The 14,178-nt window shown below is 40.9% G+C and overlaps 2 protein-coding genes across 10 annotated transcripts in view; one reads left to right on the plus strand and one right to left on the minus strand.

The window, feature by feature from the left end:
• FBP1 (fructose-bisphosphatase 1) overlaps positions 1 to 14,178 on the plus strand; it is a 91,659-nt gene that overhangs the window by 51,479 nt on the left and 26,002 nt on the right. The gene's annotated exons all lie outside the window — the stretch shown is intronic.
• The window catches only part of LOC128575608 (spermatogenesis-associated protein 31D3-like), a 30,894-nt gene that overhangs the window by 8,086 nt on the left and 8,630 nt on the right, over positions 1 to 14,178 (minus strand). For 2 of the 6 annotated variants that reach the window (XR_008377047.1, XR_008377045.1), the window contains one exon: positions 11,412 to 14,164. The exons of 3 other annotated variants lie outside the window; for them this stretch is intronic. The gene's annotated coding sequence lies outside the window, so the exon portion shown is untranslated. Of the gene's footprint in view, positions 1 to 11,411; positions 14,165 to 14,178 lie in introns of those variants that run through there. One more of the 6 variants, XR_008377046.1, reaches the window with a different exon arrangement.

Below are 14,178 nucleotides of genomic sequence, written 5' to 3' on the forward strand. Positions count from 1 at the left end.
AGAGAATTGATAAGTGTTGTGGAGTTCTATTCACCTTATTTTGTAAAAGTCCCTCATATAATTTTATTCCTTGTGCCATTGTAGAAGCTAATTTTTGACCTTTAGCTTCTGGGTGTTTACTTTGCTGGTGGTCCATTGTGGTGGTCAGTGTTGAGGATAGGTTAAGTATTTCCTATAGAGCTGATCTTGTTGTGGCAAATTTCCTTAGTGCTTATGTATCTGCAAAATATTTGATTTCTCCATCAATTTTGAATCTTAGTTTAGCAGGATGCAGAATTCTGGGCTGAAAATGAATGTTGAAAGTGGATGACCATGCTCTTCTGGCTTGGAAGGTTTCAGTTAAAAAATCTGCTGTCATCCTAATTGCTCTGCCTCTGTAGTTCAGTAGGTGCTTACTCTTGGCTGCTTGCAGAATTTTTTCTTTCATCTTGACTTTGGACAGGTTCATTACAATATTTCTTGGAGAGGCTCTGTTTGCAATGACATGACCCAGGGTTTGATATCCATCAGAAAGGAATGTATTGGGGTCTTTAGTAATACTTGGGAAGTTTTAATTTATGATATTCTCCAGTAAGGCTTCTATTCCTTTGGGTCAATCTTCTTTCCCTTTGGGAACTCCTATTACTCATATATTTGAATGCTTCATGGAGTCTCATAGTCCTCTAAGTGCCTGTCCTTTTCTATCTCTTTAACTACCTGGATTAACAAAAAACTTTATCTTCTAGCTCTGAGGTTCTTTCTTCTCCATGGTCTAACCTATTTTTGATACTTTCTACTGCATCTTTGCATTCCATGATTGTCTCTTTCCTTAAGCTCTGCCATATCCTTTCTATATTCCACATATCTCTCATCTGACTTTTGGTTCTGTCTTTCCATTTTCTCATCCATTCCTTTTATTGTCTTTATCATCTATAGTTTAAATTCCCATTCTGTCGAGTCCATTAATTCTTTATAGGTGGAGTCTTTTGCAGTAGCTACTTCATGGTCCCTTGGGGGAGTTCCTCTGTTTTGGTTTTTCATGTTGCCTGAATTTTTCTGTTGGTTCCTCCTCATGTGTTCTTTCTTCCTGTTCACCTCCTTGTCCTCCTTTTTCATTCTCACTACCTCCTTTGCTTCAAATTACCTTGTCTCAGGGCTTAGGTCTTGAAGTGGCCTCAGTCTGAGCAAAGCCAAACCCTTCCTCATGGCCAAATAAACAGAAGTCCTTGCTCTTGAAGACAATATATTACAATATGTCACCAGGACACCAGGTGGCACTGTGGGTTTTTGGGAGACAGAGAACACAACCAGCAACCTCTGTGGTCCTTATTCCAAACTCAGTTGCCTTCAATGAGTGCCTGATTATTTCCTCAGCATTCAGACCCTGCTGGGTTGGGTTCTTAAAGCTCACAAAAATCCTTCAGGGGCAGGTCTCACAGCACCCCTTGACTCCAGTTTCTCTGGGGTTCGGGAGGCACTCAGCCTGTCCCAAGAGTGGAGTTCTGATCCTGGTCAGTGGAATTAAGACAGCAGTGCTATAGTCCCCTGCTAAGACCTTCTCTAGACCTTCCCACACTGGCAGCTCCCTGGCTACCAAGACCTTCTCAGTATGGCTGCCTCACCAGCCACCAAACTTATGGGAAATCCACTCCAACCAGCATTCAAATGTAGCTGCTGGATACTGTTCAAATCTTCCCACTCTTCTAAGCTTTCTACTCAATGCACAGCTTCCCCCACAACTGAAAACTGGACAGGCTTCCTCCTCTCCCAGATCTCTGTAGGAGGGCCAGTGGATCCCAACTGGTTGCAATAATTTGCCTAATTCATCAGATTTCCACTGCTCTAGATCATATGCTGTATCCAGCTCACCCCCTCCTTGTTGTGTTCCCTGAGCTATGACTCTGGGTAAGGTCCCCACACAAGGTATGGCTGGTTCTCTCTTTCCCCCCAGTTGTTAGAGGAGAGCTCAGCTGAACAATTCTTCTGGGGCCTGCCGTCTTGCTCTTTCCCTGTCCACACTTTTTCTAACCTTCCCTGAAATTCAGTCCCAGCCCTCTACATCATTTTTATAACATGTATGTGACTCTTCCAAATCAAGCATAGGTCACTATGTGCTAAGCTATTGACTTCCTCAGTCCTTGGTGGCAGGGTGGGACTTAGGATTGTCAAAGCCTTAGGGGAGAATCCAGTCTTGAGCAGCCTCACCTGCTTATCCTATAGGCCACATCAATAGGACCTTTTCCTAAGAATGCTTTGTTATCACAAAGAAAAACCTTGAAAAGATCTGCAGTCATCCCTGCAAATGTCCAAATATCAACTACCTGCCACACTTTATTCAGGCACTTCTTGTGGGATTAAAATAATCCTAGTGGGCCCCCACCCCTTGCCCACACTTCTTTTCTAAATTCATCATGGCAGCTGTCCTGTGAACTGTCTCCTAACTTCTCACATCTGTCTTAAACTGTGCCACCCTTAATTTGACTCCCACCAGCCAACGCTGTGACTTGATCTCTTTGGAAGGGGTGAAATAGCCTCCAGCCTGGCAGGATCTCCTTTCAGTTCTGCGAGAGCAGGTCATCTGCCCCAAGGGTAACATCTACTAAGAGGTGCCATTTCCCTCTTTGATAGGGATTCTCCGTCAAGTTTTCATTTAATACATATTTACTTCTGGAAACTAGAAGACACAAAATCTGTAAGTTGGGGACTCTACCCTTGCCCTCATAATGCAGTTTTTGCATTGAGTCTTGCATAGTTCAAGAGCTACACAAATACAGAGCAGAGGTTTCCTCAGCCTTTCTAACAGTCAAGAAATCTCTGGAACATATCAGACACTATGGGCCATAACTGTTCAGGCACATCACACTCCTTCCCAAAGCATCCCTGAATGTCTGCCCTCCCCAGTTCTCTGATATGAATTAATGATTCTTTGATATGATGGTCAAAGAACAGCTTTTCTCTTTCAACATGGCATTCCTTGGCAACATATCCTTACAAACATATGTGTGCCTAGAGTTAAACACTGCAAGTGTTTTAGTAAAAATTCTTTCCCCAAATGCTGTTAAGGTTCCTTTCCTGAACCTGGTGGAAGCTCCTTCAAAACTTTAAAGGAAGAGGAGACAGAGCATGATAGTGGACGGGAAAAATGTTTAGTTCAGCTCTCCCAGAATAACACGTTAGAGTGAGTGGGCTAGATTATTCCTGGCATGGAATATTAATGTGGAGTTGCAGTTTGGGGTATGCAGTGAGGTGGTGGATTATTGGACTTGGAGTGTATATATATATATATATATATATATATATACACACACACAAACAAAAAAGAGGCACAACCAACAAAAAAATTATATAATTTTGCTCATTCTTTTTTTGTGTTTTTTTCTTTTTTGTAGGAGTTATTGTTAAATTATTGTTATTGTTAATCTTCTTCCCTTCCTTCTACGGTTGCTGAGAGTGCTTACATCAGGGTATTTGAGTTTTTTTGTTTGTTTTTGATTGTCTGTTTGTTTGTGTGTCTAATGGCTTTTTTGTTTGTTTTTTCATTTTGTTCCAATGTGTCTTGTGTTTTGTTAAATCCTCAGATTGCCTGTTTTCCCTAACTCCAATTTTTGCATTCAACAAGAGCAAGGTGGACTGGGGGATGTTGGCTGACTGGAGCCAGCTTGCAACAGAAGCTCCAGTCCACAGGGAGAGATAATGGCCAGAAATAACCCAACAAAGCTTAAGGGTGGGAGCCAAGCTGAGAGAAGACATTCATAATAGCACGTCTTATCTGCTGAGGCAAGCTTTGACTCCAAGGAAACAAATTTCAGGTACAGAACCCATCCCAAAGAGAATGTGTGCTTGTCTGTCCCCTCCCCCAAAAGAGTTGCTTGCTGTGGGATCTCTACTAGTGAGTGGTGAAGTGAAGTTCTCTTCTCTCACGCCACAGAAGCTAAAGAGAAGGTGCTAGAAGCTGGGACTCCTTCTTCAGAGAGTTCCTTTTGTGAGCCTGGGTATTCTCTTGTCTGGCAGGAAGGTTGAACAAACATTTTCCCTGAGAGTTTGAACTTCCAGTCCATCCCTTCCCCTGCTGCCTGGCAGTCTAGAAGCCCAACCCCCGCAGAGACCAGAATGTCCCTGGTTCTTTGTTAGGACTTGGCATTGCATGGACTGTGGCAGTGCAGCTATGCTGTAACTGTGAATCCAGTAACAGTGCAGAAAGGCATGGGGGGAAGGTGTCAGGTCTGGCTCTGAGAAAGTGCAACTCAGCAATGGGCAGAGGCTTAGGTCTCCTATGACAGGAGTCTCAGGAACTGCTGAGGCACGGGAACCCAAGTGGAGACACCTCCCACCTAGCAACAGCATTAATAGAACCATCCCACCTGGGTCAAATTTTGGCGAGACACCTCCCCAATTCTGTGGACTGCCAGAGGGAGCTAGACCTCACATTGCAGGGATACAAGAGGAGCAGAGCAGCTGGGGCAGAGGCATGGTTTCTGAGGGTGAAAAACATTTGCTACTTTGTTAACCTCTGGATTGGAACAAGTTGAGGTAGAACACTCCCCAGTTTCCACTAAGTCCCTGAGGTAGTCAGACTTCAGCTTCCTCAGTCAGCTGGTGGCAGAGTGTGGTTGCCTGGCAAAACAAGGCATTGATTTCCCTCTGACTCTGACAGGCCCAAATCCCTGGCACATTTGCTCATTGGAGAGAATGGGGCCACAGCCCTGTGGGGCTATCAATGCCTGGGTATGATGGAGGTGCAAGGTGGGGAAGGAGGCACTAGCCCCCCTGGACTATTTTGCTGGAAGGGTCTTTATGAGTCTACAGAGCAGCAGAGTGAGTTACATTTGAGCTGACAGTGGATCCCCACCATCTAGTTCCTGTAAGGCTTATAGGAATAAGGTAAGGTGCCTTATACTATAAGGAGCATGTTTGCTCTTTTGGAGTGGTCCCACACTATACTGTGCCTACAGTATAAGGCTTATAGGAATCCCTGAAGGAGAAGAGGATGTTCTGAAAGGCACAGATACCCTACTTCAAGACATAATTGAGGAGAACTTCCCAAGCATGGCAAGAGATACTGAAATTCAGATAGCAGACAGTTTCAGAACCCCAGCAAGACTCAATCCAAATAAAGTATCTCCTAGATACATTGTAATTAACATCACCAAAGGTAATATGAAGGAGAAAATCCTGCAAGCAGCCAGACGTAAGAAAATCATAACTTACAAGGGGAAGAATATTAGAATGACTGCAGATCTCTCTGCTGAAACTTTTCAAGTCAGAAGAGGATGGTCATCAACCTTCAATCTCCTAAAACAAAACATCTTTCAGCCCAGGATCCTATATTGAGCTAAATTGAGTTTCATATATGATAGAGAAGATAAATACTTTAATGACATACACACATTGAAGAAATTTGCCATAACTAAACTAGCTCTTCAGGATATTCTCAGACCTATCCTCCATAATGACCAGCCCAATCCTCTATCACAAAAGTAAACTTGCTCTGAAATTTTTGATCAAAACCCAGTTTCCACAGTGGCGAAAGGATCAAAAATGTCCACTGGACTTTTGAAAAACTGGACACCCGGCAGCAACTGTGGCTCAGTGAGTAGGGCACCGGCCCCATATGCTGAAGTTGGTGGGTTCAAACCCAGCCCCGACCAAACTGCAACAAAAAAATAGCTGGGCATTGTGGCAGGCTCCTGTAGTCCCAGCTGCTTGGGAGGCTGAGGCGAGAGAATCACGTAAGCCCAAGAGTTAGAGGTTGCTGTGAGCCATGTGACACCACGGCACTCTACCCCAGGGTGGTACAGTGAGACTCTGTCTCTACAAAAAAGAAAAAGAAAAACTGGACACCCAAATACAACCAGGCTTATCAATACTCTCAATTAATGTAAATGGCTTAAATTGTCCTCTTAAGAGGCACAGGTTGGCTGACTGGATACAAAAACTCAGTCCAGATATCTGCTGCATACAAGAATCTCATCTTACCTTAAAGGATAAATATAGACTCAGGATGAAGGGATGTACATCTGTAATCCAGGCAAATGGAAATCAGAAAAAAGCAGGGGTTGTAATTTTATTTGCAGATACATTAGGCTTTAAACCAACAAAGGTAAGAAAAGACAAGGATGGTCATTTCATATTTGTTAAGGGAAACACTCAACATGATGAGATTTCAATTATTAACGTTTATGCATCCAACCAGAATGCTTCTCAATTTTTAAGGGAGACCCTAACAGACATGAACAGTTTAATATCTTCCACCACCATAATAGTTGGAGATTTTAATACCCCTTGGGTGGTGTTCAATAGATCCTCCAATATGAAACTGAGCCAAGAAATTTTGGATTTAAATTTCACAACTGAATTTAACAGACATCTACAGAACATTTCATCCTAACAAAACTGAATACGCATTCTTCTCATCAGCCCATCAAACATCCCCCCAAATTGATCACATCTTAGGTCATAAGTCTAACCTCAATAAATTTAAAAGTATAGAAATTATTCCTTGTATTTTCTTGGATCATCAGGGAATAAAAGTTGAACTCACCAATAACAGGAACTTGCATACTCATACAAAGGCATGAAAACTAAATAACCTTATGCTGAATGATAGCTGGGTCATAGATGAGATTAAGAAGGAAATTGCCAAATTTTTGGAACAAAACAATAATGAAGACACAAATTATCAGAACCTGTGGGATACTGCAAAGGCAGTTCTCAGAGGGAAATTTATAGCATTGCAAGCTTTCCTCAAAAGAACAAAAAGAGAGAAAGTCAATAACTTCATGGATCATCTCAAGCAACTGGAAAAGGAAGAAAATTCCAACCCTAAACCCAGCAGAAGAAAAGAGATAACTAAAATTAAAGCAGAATTAAATAAAATCGAAAACAAAAAAATTAATCAAAAGATCAATGAATCAAAAGTTGGTTTTTTGAAAAATTCAACAAAATTAATAAACCTTTGGCCAACCTAACCAAAAATGGAAAATTAAAATCCCTAATATCATCAATCAGAAATGACAAAGGTGAAACAACAACAGACACCTCAGAAATTCAAAGAATCCTTAATGAATACTACAAAAAACTCTATTCTCAGAAATATGAAAATCTGAAAGAAATTGACCAGTACTTGGAAGCACACCACCTTCCTAGATTTAGCCAGAAAGAATTGGAAATGCTGAACAGATCTATATCCAGTACTGAAATAGTATCAACTATATGAAATCTCCCCAAAAGAAGAGTCCAGGACCAGATGGTTTCACATCGGAATTCTACCAAACCTTTAAAGAGAAACTAGTACCTATATTACTTAATCTTTTCCAAAACATAGAAAAGAAGAAATACTTCCCAACACATTCTATGAAGCAAATATCACCCTGATCCCCCAAACCAGGAAAAGACCCAACAAGAAAAAAAATATATAGACCAATATCACTAATGAATATTGATGCAAAAATATTCAATGAGATCCTAGCAAACAGAATCCAGCAACACATCAAACAAATTATATACCATGACCAAGTGGGTTTTATCCCAGGGTCTCAAGGTTGGTTCAATATAAGTAAATCTATAACTGTAACTCATCACATAAACAAAATAAAAAACAAAGACCATATGATTCTCTTAATAGATGCAGAAAAAAAAAAAAGCTTTTGACAATATCCAGCATCCTTTCATGATCAGAACACTTAAGAAAATAGGTATAGAAGGAACTTTTCTTAAACTGATCAAGGCCATCTACAGAAAACCCACAGCCAATATCATATTGAATGGAGTAAAAGTGAAAACATTTCTACTCAGATCAGGAACCAGGCAAGGTTGCCCATTGTCTCCACTGCTTTTTAACACTGTAATGGAAGTCTTAGCCATCACAATCAGGCAAGAGAAGGTGATCAAGGGTATCCAAATAGAGTCAGAGGAAATCAAACTTTCATTCTTTGCAGATGATATGATTTTATACCTAGAAAAACCCAAGGACTCAACCACGAAACTCTTAGAAGTGATCAAGGAATACAAGTAGCACCTTGATACAAAATCAGTACTCACAAATCAGTAACTGTTATATATACCAATAACAGTCAAGCTTAAAAAACAGTCAAGGACTGTATTCCTTTTACAGCAGTGCCAAAGAAGATGAACTATTTGGGAATTTACCTAACAAAGGATGTGAAAGATCTCTATAACGAGAACTACAAAACTCTGAAAGAAATAGCTGAAGACGTTAACAAATGGAAAAACATACCATGCTCATGGCTGGGAAGAATCAACATTGTTAAAACGTCCATACTACCCAAAGCAATATATAAATTTAATGCAATCTGTATCAAAGCACCACTGTCATACTTTAAAGACCTGAAAAAAATAGTACTTCGTTTTATATGGAAGCAGAAAAAACCTTGAATAGCCAAGACATTACTCAGAAGTAAAAACAAATCAGGAGAAATCATGCTACCAGACTTCAGACTATACTATAAATCGATAGTGATGAAAACAGTATAGTACTGGCACAAAAATAGAGAAGTAAATGTATGGAACAGAATTGAGAACCAAGAGATGAACCCAGACACTTATCATCATTTGATCTTTGATAAGCCTATCAAAAATATAAATTGGGGGAAAAAATTCCCTATTTAACGAATGGTGCTGGGAGAATTGGCTAGCGATTTGTAGAAGATTGAAACTGGACCCACACCTTTCACCATTAACAAAAATTGACGCTCACCAGATAAAAGATTTAAACTTAAGACACAAAACTATAAAGATTCTTGGAGAGAGTGCAGGGGATACACTTGAAGAAATTGGCCTGGGAGAATACTTTATGAGGAGGACTCCCCCAAGCAATCAAAGCAACACCAAAAATACACTACTGGGATCTGATCAAACTAAAAAGCTTCTGCACAGCCAAGAACACAGTAAGTAAAGCAAGCAGACAGCCCTCAGAATGGGAGAGGGTATTTGCAGGTTATATTTCTGACAAAGTTTTGATAATCAGAATCCACAGAGAACTCAAACTTATTAATAAGAAAAGAACAAGTAATCCCATTTCATGGACAAGGGACTTGAATAGAAGCTTCTCTGAAGAAGATAGGCGCATGGCCTACAGACATATGAAAAAATGCTCATCATCTTTAATCATCAGAGAAATGCAAATCAAAACCACTTTGAGATATCATCTAACTCCAATAAGAGTGGCTCACATAACAAAATCCCCAAACTACAGATGTTGGTGTGGATGTGGAGAAAAGGGAATACTTCTGCACTGCTGGTGGGAATGCAAGCTAATACATACCTTTAGGAAAGAAGTGTGGAGAATACTCAGGGATCTAAAGGTAGATCTGCCATTCGATCCTGCAATTCCTCTACTAGGTGTATATCCAAAAGACCAAAAATCACTTTGTAACAAAGATATTTGCACCAGATTGTTCATTGCAGTTCAATTCATAATAGCCAAGTCATGAAAGAAGCCCAAGTGCCCATCAACCCATGAATGGATTAATAAATTGTGGTATATGTATACTATGGAATATTATGCAGCCTTAAAAAAGATGGAGACTTTACCTTTTTTATGTTTATATGGATGGAGCTGGAACATATCCTACTTAGTAAAGTATTTCAAGAATGGAAGAAAAAGTATCCAATGTACTATTATGAAACCAATATGGAAGAAAAAGTATCCAGTACTATTATGAAACCAATTTACAATCACTCACACTTTCATATGAAGAATACATCACAACTATGGCCCAGGATGATGGATGGGGGATGGGAAGGGAGGGGAGAGCTCAGATGGAGGGAAGGTGAATGGCGGGATCACACCTATGGTGCATATTGCAAGGGTACATGTCGGATCTATTATGTATACAGTATAAATGTCTTAACACAATAATTAAGTAAGTGAGGTGAGGGATATATTAAGCAGTACTATGTAAGCATTCCAAATTGTATATGAAATCAGCACATTGTACCGCATAAATGCATTAATGTATACATGATCTACCTCTTTATGACTTAATAAAAAAAATACTAATGGTACCAATGGGGGGAAAAACACACAAAATTTTAAGGGAAAAATAGGTTAAAGGCACAACAGGGTTTTTTTTTTTGTATCACCAACTATGAACTCTTTGATATTGAGTGGCATAACCTCATAGCACTCATCCTATCTACAGTAGCATGTACTGTGAAAAATGTATTTTTTGTCTCTTGATATAAAAATTTGCTTCCAGCAATCTCAATGGATTTTTAGAACCAGGCTGTGAGGCAATCAGAGCAGGCTTACAACAGAATCACTATTGTGTTCATGTTTTCAATGAATCAAACCATGGTTCAGAGAGGGTAAATGACTTCTGTAGATCAGACAGTGTGTAGCAGAGCCCTGAAAAAGAAATCTCTTACATTCTCAATGTTTCTATCATAAACAATATTCATAAGTGATTTCTTAATGTAAAAAATATGCCCTAGTCTTAAAATTAAAGCAGTTGTGTAGCTAAGAATACTCTCTTTGTCCACTAAACACTGGCAAATTTGAGAAGTTTAAAAAAAAAGCTATTTTAGGTACCCCCTTACCTATTAGCTAATGTTTCTTTCCCACTCTTACCACCAGTATCCTCATAGTTTTTTTTTATTTTTCTCTCAGAAAACTACTTTCAAGAACTATTCATGTACTACATATGACTCCCAGTAAAGGAGTCTTACATCCTCAATAATGAAAGTTTAAAATGTCATCCCTCCCAGGAAAACATTTCACACATTTTCATATACATGGTATCTAACTGCTAAGCCTTGTAAGGACTCTCAGAGCATTTCAGGCAGCCATTGGTAGGTGACAGTGGTGGCTTCCAGGAGAGGGCAGCCCCTCCCACCCATGGCACCTCCCAGTTGACCTTGCCCCACGGACATCTGGTCCCAAGTTCCACACTGCACTTGGTTCTCTTGTCTCCACAAGAGAATGTTTCCCAAATGCTCTATTAGAAGAACTCTGTGACGAGACTTGGTACAGGTCAGTTATTAGTTTAGGAGTCTCTTATGTCCTCAGTTATTAGGAAGTTTCCTCCATGCTCACTCACTCCCATCCTGACCACTGTCCCTGGGATCACCTGTTTGGAGACAGCTGTTTTCAGGATCCCCAAAAGCCTGAAGAACAGATTCTGAGGCAAAATCTTTTAAAACTGCATTAAAGCCATAGCTGTGGAATGTCCTTTGTACAGTCACACAACTAATGCGTCTTGATCACACCCTAGTACTGTAGAAATGTCAACAAAATAAGACACTGCCTCTGCTCTTGGGCAGGTCACAGCCCAGGAGGTGAGACCTTTAAACACTATAATAAAATGTGATAGAAAAAAACTGAAGGAAAGTTAGAGTAACACACAATGAAAAGAGAGATTACAGAGCAATGACTTCTTCTGCTATGAGGGAAGGAGAGCAGGGCTAGAGAACACTTCAGGAAGTTGGTGCCAACTCACATTGAACCTTGTGAGATACTAACAACCTCCTCCTCCTCCTCCTGTTTTTCATCTTATTTTTAATAGAGTTTATTTTTACAGCAGTTTTAGGTTCACAGCAAAAGTGGAAACTACAGAGATTTCCTACATACTCCCCATCCATATCCACACCCCAAGTCAGAGTGGTGCCTGTGTTGCAACTGATGACCCTACACTGACTCATTGTCACCTGAAGTCCACAGTTTACATTAAAGTTCCCTCTCGGTGTTGTACATTCTGTGGGATTAGACAAATGCATCATGACACATATCCACCATTACAGTGTCACGCAGAATAGTGTCACTGCCCTAACATTCCTCTGTGCTCTTCCTGTTCATCCACCCTCCCCACAACCCATGTCGGTCACTGATACTTTTGCTGTCTGCATAGTCTCGCCTTTTCCAGAAGGTTACATAGTTGAAATCACACAGTTTGTAGCCTTTACCGAGTGGCTTCTTTCAGTTGGTATGCATGTAAGTTTCCTTCATCTTTTTTCATGATTTGGTGGCTCATTTCTTTTTAGTGGTGAATAAAATTCCATCGTCTGCATGCATCACAATTTACTTACCCACTGAAGGACAGTAGGTAATGGCTTCTAATTTTGCAATTATTAACAAAGTTACTACAGTTATAACAAAGTTACTACAGTTATACAGTTATGTGTTTGTTGAGACATAATTCACTTACTACACAATCCACCCATTGAAAGTGTAAAATTCAATAGATTTCACTTATTCACAGTGTTGTGAATCTATCACCACAATCAATTTTGGAATTTTTCATCACTCTAAATAGAAACCCTATTCCAATGAGCCTCCACCCTTCCTTATTTGCATTGTCCTCAGACCTATGTTACCACTAATCTACTGTCAGTCTCTACAGATTTGTCCATCCTGGATATTTGATAAAAACAGAATCAGACCGTATGTCACCTTTTGTGTATGACTTCTTCCCCTGAACATATTTTCAAGGCTCATCTGTGTTGTAGCATGTATTAAATATCATTTCTTTTTATTTCCAAATATGATAATGTTCCATTGCATGGACATACAACATTTTGTTTATCCATTAATTAGTTCTTTTTCTTTCTTTTTTTATTTTTTTTTTTGAGACAGAGTCTCAAGCTGTTGCCCTGGGTAGAGTGTGGTGGTATCACTGCTCACAGCAACTTCAAACTCTTTGGGCTTAAGCGATTTTCTTGCCTCAGCCTCCCAAGTAGCTGGGACTACAGGTGCCCACCACAATGCCCGGCTATTTTTTGGTTGCAGTTGTCATTGTTGTTTTAGCTGGCCCGGGCCAGATTCAAACCTGCCAGCCTCGGTGTACGTGGCCGGCGCCCTAGCCACTGAGCTATGGGCGCTGCCCCACTTATGAGTTCTTATAGATTTGAGTCATTTCCACTTTTGGGGTATTACAAATAATGCTGCTATGAACAATCTTGTCTATGTTTGTGGGAACATGTTTTTATTTATTCCTTATTCCAACAGCAATAACTTAAAATCACACTTATCTAAGCTTGATGCTCTCTGAGATGTTTTTAGTATAACTATATTATATTGCCTATGAAATGAGAGATTTTGGGTTTGACTGAATTTTTGATCAGTTGTCTGGGTTTATCAATCTTCTCTTCTGCCAGCACTCTTAAAATTAGCCCTTGAATCAGTAGGAATAACATCTATGCATAATGATTAATACTGAAAAGTAATGAACAACTATTTTCTCTAAAAGGAGGCTGGACATTTGCTATCTATATTCCAAAATTCCTGAGATTTTATTCGCTTGCCTTTTTAGAGAGCTGGGAGGTGAGGAGAAGGAAGCTTTCAGGGTCATCAGGAAAAATGAGTTACAAAGTCAAGTGTCACCTGCTGCTCTGTCCCACTATGGAGAGCATCTGCTGTTCCTTCTTCCACCTTGTCTGTCTGAAGTCCACTCCCATCAGCGCTGTTAGTGCCACATGGCAAAGGGAAAGTCTTCCTTGAGAACGTGCTCTGAATTGTACACAGGGGTCCCCAGGAGGGCCCAGCAGGGACAAGCCTTGAAGGGCAACATGTGGAACAGTAGGAGCTCTGGCCACGCTGCCTGGGTGTGAGTCCAGCTCTGAGGCTTTCTGAGGCCAGCTGAGCTATCCAACTACTTGTTCCCTGTCTGTGCCATGGAGGTGATAATGCTGTCACCTCAGAGGGCTGCTGAGTATGTGGGATGAGGACTGGCTCAGAGCTCGGTGGTCTAAGTTGTAATTAAACGGCTCAGGAGCGTGGCCTGGAAAGATGAGGAAGGGCTGAGGTTATAGCCTCCTGGAGGGTTTTTCTTGGCAGGATGCTTCCTCTGGACACATTCCCTGCAGCAGGAAATTCACAGAACTTCGATCCCTTTGGTGGGTCAAGGAAACCTGAAGCTCAGGCCCGGGCAAAGGGTTCTTTGCAGAAACAACAACAAGACAGCACACTTCTCTCTCTGCAGACCACAGAGGACGAGCCTTCTGAGAAGGACGCCCTGCAGCCTGGCCGCAATATCGTGGCCGCAGGTTATGCACTGTATGGCAGTGCAACCCTGGTGGCTCTGTCCACTGGGCAGGGAGTGGACCTCTTCATGCTTGACCCGGTGGGTACTGAACATGGTGGCAGCACACTGCATGGCAGCTGTGGTGGAGGGTGTGCTGGCAACCCAACATGAGGTGCCCACTCGAGAGGACGTGGTGGTGGAGACAGCTGAGGAAGCAAAG

This window comes from Nycticebus coucang, chromosome 2 (assembly GCF_027406575.1).
Source record: "Nycticebus coucang isolate mNycCou1 chromosome 2, mNycCou1.pri, whole genome shotgun sequence".
In the NCBI taxonomy this organism is placed as follows: Eukaryota; Metazoa; Chordata; class Mammalia; order Primates; family Lorisidae; genus Nycticebus; species Nycticebus coucang.